This window comes from Budorcas taxicolor, chromosome X, assembly GCF_023091745.1.
Source record: "Budorcas taxicolor isolate Tak-1 chromosome X, Takin1.1, whole genome shotgun sequence".
Classification (NCBI taxonomy): Eukaryota; Metazoa; Chordata; class Mammalia; order Artiodactyla; family Bovidae; genus Budorcas; species Budorcas taxicolor.
The window spans coordinates 65885731-65898125 of record NC_068935.1 but is presented as its reverse complement, the minus strand read 5'-3'; the positions used below and the strand labels follow the sequence as shown (position 1 = coordinate 65898125).

At 40.0% G+C, this 12395-nt stretch overlaps 1 protein-coding gene across 1 annotated transcript in view; it reads right to left on the bottom strand.

The window, feature by feature from the left end:
- The window catches only part of CHM (CHM Rab escort protein), a 237326-nt gene that overhangs the window by 79943 nt on the left and 144988 nt on the right, over window positions 1–12395 (bottom strand). The window lies entirely within an intron of this gene.

Sequence of the window (12395 nt, the reverse complement as noted above, 5' to 3'; positions counted from 1 at the left end):
TAATATCTGGATCCTTAAAGGACTATACTTTAGTGAAAAGGTGATCAAGGGGGAAAATCCAGTGACTACAAGAGAGAAAACGTTAAATGGTTTTATCTAAAGCCCTGTGTAGGTGTCCACGATGGCTCAGTGGTAAAGAATCCATCTGCAAGGATGTATATTCTTCTGTATTTATAACCAGTGGTCTTCTCTCACATAGACTGGAAATCTGAAATTACACTATTACATGATTTGAGAAACTCTGACTGAGCAACTTCACTCACTAACCAATAAAACATCATGAAAAATGGCTCTGTGCCAATGTGTGTGATCAACAGCTCAGCTGTGTCTGACTCTTTGCAGACCCAAAGACTAACCTGCTAGGCTCCTCTGTCCATGGAATTCTCCATGCAAGAATAATGGAGTGGGTTGCCACTTCCTACTCCAGGGGATCTTCCTGACCCAGGGATCGAACCCACGTCTCTTGTGTCTTCTGCATTCGCAGGCTGAATCTTTACCACTGGCCCCACCTGGGTCAGTAGTACCCTGGGAAATTTTGTGGAAGCAACTCCTAAAACTTTCTAGAACAATATGACCTCAATCCAGGCTACATGAAATTATCAAAAACAGAGTTCCCTTATGATGAGCTTATAATCTAAAATAACAGATGAAGAAATGCATCTTATCCTAAGTGAGAATTAACGGACATAACAAATAGAAGGAACAGATTCCCACTAAACCTTATTCAGATAGTTATAATGAGTATACTAAAAAGGGATGGATTAAAAACATTAAGAATGATGGAAAGCCCAGGAAGAAGACTGTGGTAGACTGAATAATGCTCCCATCACAGATGTCCACATCCTAATCCCTGGAACCTGTGGATATGTTCTCTTACAAAGCAAGAGGATCTCTGAAGATGTGATTAAATTAAAGATCATGAGATGAGGAAATTATCCTAGATTATCCCAGTGGATGCAATGTCATCAGAAAGGTATCTTAAAAGAGGAAGCAGAAAGGTCAAAGTCAGTGAAGATTTACAGATGGAAGCAGAGGTCAGAATCATATCACTGCTAAAAGGGGGTCATAAGTCAAGGAATGCAGGGGGCTTTTATAAGCTGGAAAAGACAAGAAATAGATTCTCTCCTACAGCCCCAAGATAGAAGGAGCCCAGCCTATTCATTTTAGGCTTCAGACACCCAGGACTGTGAGACAACAGACTTGCATTATTTTAAGCTAATAAGCTTATGGCGATTTATTATGGCAGTGATAGCAAACTAATATAAGACCCATGAAAGTGAAGTCGTTCAGTCGTGTCTAACTCTTTGTGACCCCATGGATTATAGACGGCCAGGTTCCTCTGTCCATGGGATTTTCCAGGCAAGAATACTGGAGTGGGTTGCCATTTTCTTCTCCAGGAGATCTTCCCAACCCAGGGATTGAACCTGGGTCTCTGACATTGTAGGCAGATGCTTTACTGTCTGAGCCAGCAGGGTGTCTCTTAATATAAAAGCCATAAGTATGTGAAAATGATTATGACAGAGGTGGCATTACAGACCAGTGGGGAAAGAATGGATCACTGAACAAGTGGTTTTGAGACAACTGATTTATACCATATACAGAATCAATCCCAGGTAGATGAAAGTATAAATATAAAAGACAAAGCTTCTAGAATATATGAGCATATATATTTGAGTTCAGGGGAAAGAAATATTTCTTAAATAAGATACAAAAGGCTAAATTGTAGAGAAAATGTTGAAAAAAAGCATTTTTAAATGATAAACATCTGGACAAAAAAAGAAAGTGAAAAGCCATGGACTAGGAAAGATATAAAAAATATCTTACAAATTATTTTAAAAATATCAGTTTGGCAAAACCAATACAATATTGTAAAGTAAAAATAATAATAATAATAATAATAATAATAATATCAGTTTGGATAATAATTTGGCCATGTCTAATAAAGTCGAAGATGCATATGTCTCTGTTCAGTTCAGTTCAGTTGCTCAATGGTGTCCGACTCTTTGCAACCCCATGAATTGCAGCACGCCAGGCCTCCCTGTCCATCACCGACTCCCGGAGTTCACTCAGATTCACGTCCATCGAGTCAGTGATGCCATCCAGCCATCTCATCCTCTGTCGTTCCCTTCTCCTCCCGCCCCCAATTCCTCCCAGCATCAGAGTCTTTTCCAATGAGTCAACTCTTCGCATGAGGTGGCCAAAGTACTGGAGTTTCAGCTTTAGCATCATTCCTTCCAAAGAAATCCCAGGGATGATCTCCTTCAGAATGGACTGGTTGGATCTCCTTGCAGTCCAAGGGACTCTCAAGAGTCTTCTCCAACACCACAGTTCAAAAGCATCAATTCTTCAGCACTCAGCTTCCTACACAGTCCAACTCTCACGTTCATACATGACCACTGGAAAAACCATAGCCTTGACTCGATGGACCTTTCCTTCACAGTCCAACTCTCACGTTCATACATGACCACTGGAAAAACCATAGCCTTGACTCGATGGACCTTTCCTTCACAGTCCAACTCTCACGTTCATACATGACCACTGGAAAAACCATAGCCTTGACTCGATGGACCTTTGTTGGCAAAGTAATGTCTCTGCTTTTCAATGTGCTATCTAGGTTGGTCATAACTTTCCTTCCAAGGAGGAAGTGTCTTTTAATTTCATGGCTGCAGTCACCATCTGCATTAATTTTGGAGCCCAAAAAAATAAAGTCTGAAACTGTTTCCATTGTTTCCCCATCTATTTCCCATGAAGTGATGGGACCAGATGCCATGATCTTCGTTTTCTGAATGTTGAGCTTTAAGCCAACTTTTTCACTCTCCTCTTTCACTTTCATCAAGAGTGCAACATTTTGACTATTAGGTATAAATCTTACAGACTCTCAGATATATATACAAAAGATGTGCATAAATATATATTTTTTCCTGTATTGTTTCTTAGACAGCATATAATAGTGGTTATGAGAAAGTATTCTGACTGTCTGAGTTTATATCCCAGCTAGTCCATCTTGCAGTTATGTGACCTTTCAGTATCCTATTTTCTTCATCTGTATAATGAGAATAATAGTATTTATCTCATATAGGATTCTTCTGGAAATTAAATGAGTTAATATTTGAAAAGAAGCTACACAGTGCTTGGCACACAGTATTACATAAAGCACTCATTCATTAAATAAATAGGTACTATTTGATATACATCACATGTAACCCAAATATCCATCAAGAGGAGAATGAACCAAAGAAAATATAGTATATTCATATGTGTGATAAATAATTTAACCTGGCCCATAAAGACATCTAGCCTTTGTCTTTGTCCTCTCAGAAGTGATTTCTAAGCCCTTGAAATGCCAAGCCTAAAAGACATGTCCTTGTTTGTCCGTAGGCTTTGGGTCACCAGACAGTCTTAACAATATGACTTATGGTGGGGACTGGCCATACCAGAGTCTTAGAGTAAGGACTAGCCTAAGACTAAGAAAGATCAAAGTTTGATTTAGGATGGAGACTTTGGGAACTGTGGTATCAGTTAACCTCTGGTGGGGCTGGAGACTGAAATCAGCTCCATGGGTAAATCAGTCACACTTGAATGATGGAGCTCCAATGAAAGTTCTGGACAGATGAAGCTCAGCTGAGCTTCCCTGTTTAGCCATCCTTTGTGAATACTTCTATACAACAATACCAGGAGAGTAATACTGCCCTAACTCCATGGGGAGAGGACAACTGAAAGCCCGACATTTGGAGCCACCCTGAACTCTATCTTATACACTTCTTCCCTTGAGTGATCTCAATTTATACCCATTCCCTGCAATAAAGCATAACTGTGGGTTAACAGCTTTTAGTGAGTTCTGGGAGTCCTTCTAATGAACCACCAAAACTGAGGCTGGTTTTGTGAATACCCCAAATGTGTAGACTGTGTCAGAAGTATGGGTGGTCTTACAAGGACTACAACATCTAACTGTACAGTTGACTTAATCTCTCACATTGTTGGAATGTTACTGTTCAGCCACTAAGTCGTGTCCAACTCTTCAACTTCATGGACTGCAGCACATCAGACTTCCCTGTCCTTCACTATCCCCTGGAGTTTTCTCAAACTCATGTCCATTGAGTCAGTGATGCCATCCAACCATCCTCTGTTACCCCTTTTTCCTCCTGCCCTCAATCTTTCCCAGCAGCAGGGTCTTTTTCAATGAGTCAGCTCTTCCCATCAGGTGGCCCAAGTATTGGAGATTCAGCATCAGTACTTCCAATGAATATTCAGCATTGATTTTCTTTAGGATTTATTGGTTTGATCTTCTTGCTGTCCAAGGGACTCTCAAGAGTCTTCTTCAGCATCACAGTTCGAAAGCTTCAATTCTTCGATCCTCAGCATACTTTATGGTCCAACTCTCACAATTGTACATAACTACTGCAAAAACCACAGCTTTGACTATACAGACAAAATGATGTTGGCAAAGTGATGTCTCTACTTTTTAATAGGTTGTTTAAGTTAGACATAGCTTTCCTCTTAAGAAGCAAGCATCTTTTAATTTTGTGGCTGCAGTCACTGTCCACAGTGATTTTGGAGCCCAAGAAAATAAAATCTGAAAGTTTATACTTTTTCCCCTTCTATTTGCCATATAGAGATGTGACCAGATGCCATGATCTTAGTTTTCTGAGTTTTCTTAGTTTTCTGGGTTTTAAGCCAGCTTTATCAGTCTCCTCTTTCATCTTCATCAAGAAGCTCTTTAGTTCCTCTTTGCTTTCTGCCATTAGAGGTGGTATCATCTATGTATCTGAAGTTCTTGATACTGAGTATGACAATCTGCCTCTGGGTGTTCAAGGCGTGTAGTTTCTTCTAATACAATTTAAGCAACTTGGGTATCTGGTGAAGTCAACTACCTTCCCCAGAGGAAACTGTGACAGTTGCAGGAGAACTGCGGATCCTCATAAGCACTGAGATTTACCTCTTCATTCCCCAATATTTATGAAACTAGGCCTACTATGTATCAACTGTAGTTCTGGATATCAGGGATACAAAAGTCAACAAGACAAATGCTGTCCTTGTTGACACACAACTTATCTAGTGCACAACAGAGACAGTAAACAAGAAATAAGGTAACAGAAGATAGTGACATGTTCTGAAACAATAAAACAGGATAATGTGAGGGTGATGCACGGGTTTGAACATTAGACAGGATAATCAGGATTAGACAGGATAATTCTTCTTTGAGGCACTGACATTTGAGTTAAGACCTAGGTGACAAGTAGAAATGAACCATGTGGAGATCTGGAGGAAGAATATACTTAGCAGAAGAAACAGCAAATTTGAAAATGTAGAAGTGCAGAGTAGCTTGGTGTATTTGAGGGAAAGAGACAGAGAGAGCCAGCAGGGCTGAACATAGTGACTAGTGAGAAATATCACATGAAATGGGGTCACAGACCCCCTGCAGGGGCTTGACCATGCAGGGCTTCAAAGGTTAGAGTGAAGACTTTAAATTTTACAATGAGAAACCACCAGAAGATTTTGAGTAGGACACTGACATAATCAGATTTTTATTAAAAAAAAAAAAAAAAAGAGCCTGGCTGCTGTTGAGAGAATTGTCAATGGGGCAAGAGTAGAAAAGGGGAGGCCAGTTATGTCTGCAGTAGACCAGCGAGAGATGATGCTGGTCTGAAGCAGGGTCATGGCAAGAGAGATGAAGTGGAGAGAGTGGGGACATAGTTAAGACATAAATCTGATAAGAATTGCTAATGGACTAGATGTAGCAGGAAGATGTCTTCCTGAAGACAAATTTAAGGTAATACACCTATCCATGAGAGCAGTCTCCCCTCTGAAATATGTGACAATCAAATGTTACTGCTCAAGTCTGATAACAGTATTGCTGTACAATAAGTGCTTTGAAGGGCTTCTGCAGAAATGCTCTTCTTTCACCTGGGCTGTGGTTATTAGGGTCAGCTAAGTCTTACCAACTCAGTGACCATAACTCCTGACCATCCTTTAAAATTACTATTTAATACTAATTTCTACATGGGAGGACATGATGAAGAGATTAGTTTCTGTGCTTTCAAGGAGTTACCATGTACTTGGAAGGGTACAACACTGTTGATAATTCAAGAAATTATATGATACAAGTATCTGAGTGCAGTGGATCTTTTGATGCAAGTTTCACACTCACTGAAAAAGTTGTGGGCAGATGGATTGCCCTTTAGGCACTGGTATCACTCTGGGAAGGCATTATCATCATGCTTAACTTAGGAAAAGCTGTCAAAAAGCAATGTATAGCCTTCATAAAGCTCACTCCCAGAAACTGTCCCTATTTTATAGATCTCAGCCATATATCTAGCTTTCTCTGTTCTTGGTGACATTCTGTGGATGATATATTCTCTTTTATTTCCCCAGCTTTTCCACCTGTAATTTAACCTTCTATAGGAAAAGTCACAATAAAAATATGTATTGGATGACAGAAACAGATCTGTATTAATAACTGCACCAGGGGCCCAGAATAAATTAGCACAAATTATAGAGTACAAGTCATAATTCAATTTTTTAAAAATAAAGTCTTCCCAAAGTATTGGGGGTCAATTTACATGCTTGGGTCACGACCTAGGTTCTGTAGCTACAGTTCTTGTGTAAAATGGCTCCCTGGGTTATATAAGTGTCAGAATCACTTTGTCAATTCAATGATTCTTCAGTATAGCCTATCACAATGATATCCACAGAGCTTTTGATGAGAAAGCACTGGTATTTACTGACTACTCTTTAAACAAATTATAATTTAAACTAAGTTGTTGATAAAATTGAACTTTTCAGTCTGAACACACAGGCTAATAGCCTCACGTTTCTTATTTGCCACATGTCTGTAAAAGCAAATTCATTTAAAAACAGATATTTCAAATTCAAAAAAAAATAAAAAATACAGATATTTCAAATTCAAAAGAAAGCCTTTTGTTCACTTTTGGGATGTAGCAAACAAGTCTACAGTAAACCAACTTATGCTCTTCATGAGATTTCCCTTAATTTCCTTTCTCAGACTTTCTCTGCTGATATCCTCGGGCTTCCCAGGTGGCTCACTGCTTTCCGCTGCAGGAGACGCAGGAGACATGGGTTAACAGGTTCGATCCCTGGGTCAGAAAGATGCCCTGGAGGAGGAAATGACAATCCACTCCAGTATTCTGGCCAGGACAATCCCACAGACAGAGGAGCATGGCAGGCTGTACCCTATGGGGTCTATGGGGTCACAAAGAGTCAGACATGACTGAGCAACTGAGCTAGGCTTGATATGATGTACTCATCTCTTATTTAAATAATCCTCTTTCAAATCCTTGATCCATTTGCCACCTAATCTTCAAAACTCAAATTGTACAAATAACACAGGTAAAGAGGTATCAATTGTGAATCAGGCAATAACAGATTTTTTGATTACATCCAGAATTATGTAGATCCTTCTGAATGCAGCTACATGAATATTCAAGGCAAGTATCTTCAGAGAACCCTACATAATGACTCCTGGATCTCTTCAATGAGTTGAAATATATGTGTGCAGCCATCTTCTTAGAGATATAGTCTTGTATTCCATTTTTCTGCCTTCTAAAACAGTTCTTCAGATAATACTCTTTAGCTTAGTATTATATTTTACTATCTACAAGCTCTCAATGTCAACTATAAATTGGGAAGCAACTCGGAGTTACTATGCTGACTCTTCAATTATTTATAAAAATGCTAAAAACAAAGAAAGCCTACTGTAAAAATCTCTCCATGAATGTAAGAGCTTATTTTAAACTACACATTTGTTCCTTCCTTCTATTTAAACTAGGTGTCTACACATGACTAAACATTATCCCCAACCCCATGGCGAGAGGACATTTCCTTTTCCTTAATTTATTTATTTTAATTGGAAGCTAATTACTTTACAATACTGTAGTGGTGTTTCCCATACACTGACATGAATCAGCCATGGGTATACATGTGTTCCCCATCCTGAACCCCTCCTCCCACCTCCCTCCCCATCCCATGCCTCAGGGTCATCCAAGCGCACCAGCCCTGAGCACCCTGTTTCATTCATCGAACCTAGACTGGAGATCTGTTTCACATATGATAATATATATGTTCCAATGTTATTCTCTCAAATCATCCCACCCTCACTTTCTCCCACAGAGTTCAAAAGACTGTTCTTTACATCTGTGTCTCTTTTGCTGTCTTGCTTACAGGGTCATTGTTACCATCTTTCCAAATTCCATATATATGTGTTAGTATAATTCCAGAAAGAATGAAGGGATGGAGCCAAAGCAAAAACAATACCCAGCTGTGGATCTGACTGGTGGTAGAAGCAAGGTCCAATGCTGTAAAGAGCAATATTACATAGGAACCTGGAATGTCAGGTCCATGAATCAAGGCAAATTGGAAGTGGTCAAACAAGAAATGGCAAGGGTGAACGTCGACATTCTAGGAATCAGCGAACTAAAATGGACTGGAATGCGTGAATTTAACTCAGATGACCATTATATCTACTACTGCGGGCAGGAATCCCTCAGAAGAAATGGAGTAGCTATCATGGTCAACAAAACAGTCCAAAATGCAGTACTTGGATGCAATCTCAAAAGCGACAGAATGATCTCTGTTCATCTCCAAGGCAAACCATTCAATCTCACAGTTATCCAAGTCTATGCCCCCACCAGCAATGCTGAAGAAGCTGAAGTTGAACGGTTCTATGAAGACTTACAAGACCTTTTAGAACTAACACCCAAAAAAGATGTCCTTTTCATTACAGGGGACTGGAATGCAAAAGTAGGAAGTCAAGAAACACCTGGAGTAACAGGCAAATTTGGCCTTGGAATTCAGAATGAAACAGGACAAAGACTAATAGAATTTTGCCAACATAATGCACTGGTCATAGCAAACACCCTCTTCCAACAACACAAGAGAAGACTCCACACATGGACATCACCAGATGGTCAACACTGAAATCAGACTGATTATATTCTTTGCAGCCAAAGATGGAGAAGCTCTATACAGTCAACAAAAACGAGACCAGGAGCTGACTGTGGCTCAGATCATGAACTCCTTATTGCCAAATTCAGACTCAAATTGAAGAAAGTAGGGAAAACCGCTAGACCATTCAGGTATGACCTAAATCAAATCCCTTATGATTATACAGTGGAAGTGAGAAACAGATTTAAGGGCCTAGATCTGATAGATAGAGTGCCTGATGAACTATGGAATGAGGTTCGTGACATTGTACAGGAGACAGGGATCAAGACCATCCCCATGGAAAAGATGCAAAAAAGCAAAATGGCTGTGTGAGGAGGCCTTACAAATAGCTGTGAAAAGAAGAGAGGCGAAAAGCAAAGGAGAAAAGGAAAGATATAAGCATCTGAATGCAGAGTTCCAGAGAACAGCAAGGAGAGATAAGAAAGCCTTCTTCAGCGATCAATGCAAAGAAATAGAGGAAAACAACAGAATGGGAAAGACTAGAGATCTCTTCAAGAAAATTAGAGATACCAAGGGAACATTTCTTGTAAAGATGGGCTCAATAAAGGACAGAAATGGTATGGACCTAACAGAAGCAGAAGATATTAAGAAGAGGTGGCAAGAATACATGGAAGAACTGTACAAAAAAGATCTTCACGACCCAGATAATCATGACGGTGTGATCACTCATCTAGAGCCAGACATCCTGGAATGTGAAGTCAAGTGGGTCTTGGAAAGCAACGCTATGAACAAAGCTAGTGGAGGTGATGGAATTCCAGTGGAGCTGTTTCAAACCCTGAAAGATGATGCTGTGAAAGTGCTACATTCAATATGCCAGCAAATTTGGAAAACTCAGCAGTGGCCACAGGACTGGAAAAGGTCAATTTTCATTCCAATTCCAAAGAAAGGCAATGCCAAAGAATGCTCAAACTACTGCACAATTGCATTCATCTCACACGCTAGTAAAGTAATGCTCAAAATTCTCCAAGCCAGGCTTCAGCAATATGTGAAATATGAACTTCCAGATGTTCAAGCTGGATTCAGAAAAGGCACAGGAACCAGAGATCAAATTGCCAATATACGCTGGATCATGGAAAAAGCAAGAGAGTTCCAGAAAAACATCTATTTCTGCTTTATTGATTATGCCAAAGCTTTTGAATGTGTGGATCACAATAAACTGTGGAAAATTCTGAGAGAGATGGGAATATCAGACCACCTGACCTGCCTCTTGAGAAATCTGTATGCAGGTCAGGAAGCAGCAGTTAGAGCTGGACATGGAACAACAGACTGGTTCCAAATAGGAAAAGGAGTACGTCAAGGCTGTATATTGTCACCCTGCTTATTTAACTTACATGCAGAGTACATCATGAGAAATGCTGGGCTGGAAGAAACACAAGCTGGAATCAAGATTGACAGAAGAAATATCAATAACCTCAGATATGCAGATGGCACCACCCTTATGGCAGAAAGTGAAGAGGAACTTAAAAGCCTCTTGATGAAATTGAAAGTGGAGCGTGAAAAAGTTGGCCTAAAGCTCAACATTCAGAAAATGAAGATTATGGCATCTGGTTCCATCACTTCATTTGAAATAGATGGGGAAACAGTGGGAACAGGGTCAGAGTTTATTTTGGGGGGCTCCAAAATCACTGCAGATGGTGATGGCAGCCATGAAATTAAAAGACACTTACTCCTTGGAAGAAAAGTTATGACCAACCTAGATAGCATATTCAAAAGCAGAGACATTACTTTGCCAACTAAAGTCCGTCTAGTCAAGGCTATGGTTTTTCCTGTGGCCATGTATGAATGTGAGAATTGGATTGTGAAGAAGGCAGAGCACCGAAGAATTGATGCTTTTTAACTGTGGTGTTGGAGAAGACTCTTGAGAGTCCCTTGGACTGCAAGGAGATCCAACCAGTCCATTCGGAAGGAGATCAACCCTGGGATTTCTTTGGAAGGAATGATGCTAAAGCTGAAACTCCAGTACTTTGGCCACCTCATGCGAAGAGTTGACTCATTGGAAAAGACTCTGATGCTGGGAGGGATTGGGGCCAGGAGGAGAAGAGGACGACAGAGGATGAGATGGCTGGATGGCATTACTGACTCGATGGACGTGAGTCTGAGTGAATTCCAGGAGTTGGTGATGGACAGGGAGGCCTGGCGTGCTGCAATTCATGGAGTCGCAAAGAGTCGGACACGACTGAGCGACTGAACTGAACTGATACTCTATTCGTGTTTTTCTTTGACTTACTTCACTCTGTATAATAGGCCCCAGTTTTATCCACCTCAGAACTGATTCAAATGGATTCTTTTTAATGGCTCACTAATATTCCATTGTTATATGTACCACAGCTTTCTTAACCATTCGTCTGCTGATGGCAACCTAGGTTGTTTCCATGTCCTGGCTATTGTAAACAGTGCTGCAATGAACATTGGTGTATACGTGTCTCTTTCAATTCTGGTTTGAGAGGACATTTCTTAAAGCAGTCTTTGATACAAAATCTATCAAAGGCTTTTTGAAAATTTGAATGTTCACTGGTTCCCTCTTGTGCACACCTTTTTTACCTCTCTCAAAGAACCCTGTTAGATGCTGAGGTATAATTACCTCACAAAAGCATATTCTTTCCTCCTGTGGGTTATATATTCAATAACTTCACCCTTTAGCTATTTATTAAAAAATTGACTCTCAGGTCAAATAGTTAGCCTTATTTCTCTGTGGTTCCTTGGGCTCCTTCTTTAAACTATGTTCGCTCTACACCTTCTTGATACCCCAAGGCAACTGATTTTCTTCAACTGCCCTTCCCAAAGTGAACCTCTGCTCAAGTCTCTCACATTTTAAACTGAGAAGTTTCACACACAAAAGTGACTCAGGCCTCTGCAATCCCTGATAGTCACTTTTTCCCTTTGTTGGCACACAGCAATTCATATAGTAAAATAAAACAAAGGATAGTCACTTCTGTTAGACAAATCCTAGAAAAGGCTTGCAAACCTTTTCAGTGCAAAGGTTAACAGTACTGGCCGGGGACCTGAAGGTAGAGCTATCAGCCATGATTCACCTCAGGCTGTTTAAAAGACTGAAAGTGTTCAAATTAAACAACTAGTCACCTGCACTGCATTAATTTACAATAGACGCAGAAGTATAAGGTATGGACTTAGCCCTCTGTTAAGCATGTGAGACAAATGACATTATTAAGTGTAATAACCAGAGAAAAACTGAAGATTATATGGTAGAGACTAAAAGCATTATAAAGGAGTTTAGAGAAGAAAGAAGTCAACATATTTAAAGAGATGGGGTTAAAGAATGTCACAACCAGAGAAAATCTCTACAAGAGCTGGACCAATTCCCTGTTATAGAATCCAAGAAGTTAAATTACTTGCTGTAAAGCACAGAGCTTCTTGCAGTCAGAGGTAGTGGAGGGAGATCTGATAGCTAACCCTGAATCAAGCCTTGAAGAGGA